Source organism: Tupaia chinensis, unplaced genomic scaffold (genome assembly GCF_000334495.1).
Source record: "Tupaia chinensis unplaced genomic scaffold, TupChi_1.0 Scaffold000146_1, whole genome shotgun sequence".
NCBI lineage: Eukaryota > Metazoa > Chordata > Mammalia > Scandentia > Tupaiidae > Tupaia > Tupaia belangeri.
In genome coordinates this window covers 6,739,469-6,740,205 of record NW_006159616.1, presented here as the reverse complement: position 1 = coordinate 6,740,205, position 737 = coordinate 6,739,469, and the positions used below count along the sequence as shown (strand labels likewise).

Sequence of the window (737 nt, the reverse complement as noted above, 5' to 3'; positions counted from 1 at the left end):
AAAAAAAAAAGGTTAATGTCCATTTCTGATAGGCCCCCAAAATGTCTGTCCTTCTCTAAGAACCCGTTCTAAGTCTCGTCTCTCCTTTCAACATCTCCTACTGGGTGGCCAGTGAGTGCCCCTGACTGCAGGCCACCTCCCACCAACAGTCAGCTCCCACCCATGAGAGGACAGAGTGGGGAAGGGAGATCTCCAGCAGAAATCAGAAACTCAAAGCCCAACTGCTGAAAGCCACGCGGAGGCTTGAACCATGACTAAGGCAGGCAGACTGCCGGGTGAGTGCTACCGTGCTGGGCAAGTGAAAGACCACCGGCGCCAGGACTTTTGAGCAGAGGGCGCTCAGCTGGAGAAGCCCAAGCCTGGGAGAAGCGGAGGGCCTTTGGCTCAGCTGCATCCCTCAGTAACTGATGAGGAACAGGACCCGGAAAGTCGTGCAGAGAGGGGCACACTTCCAGCCAGCCATGCTGTTTAAAATGACAGCGTCCTGTTGACTTCGCCCTCACGGGGACAGGGAAGAAATGGGTCCTGTCCCTCCTGCTGTAGCACTACTAGCACATTCCATTCGATGCACAATATGCAACCGGGGTCTGGATCGGCAACGTCCCAATCTCCGTATTTCACCTCTGACAGACACGCCTTTCATACTTACTTGATTGGCACAGAATTGCCCTTGGCAACTAGTTATGACCCAAAGGTTTTAGAGTCTTGTCGATATTAATGCAAAAGGTGGGTTCCCC

General features: G+C 53.2%; 1 protein-coding gene across 1 annotated transcript in view; it reads right to left on the bottom strand.

Annotated features, from left to right (window-relative positions):
- Positions 1-737, bottom strand: part of RCC2 (regulator of chromosome condensation 2) — a gene marked incomplete at its 5' end in the record, with an annotated part of 23,523 nt that overhangs the window by 5,332 nt on the left and 17,454 nt on the right.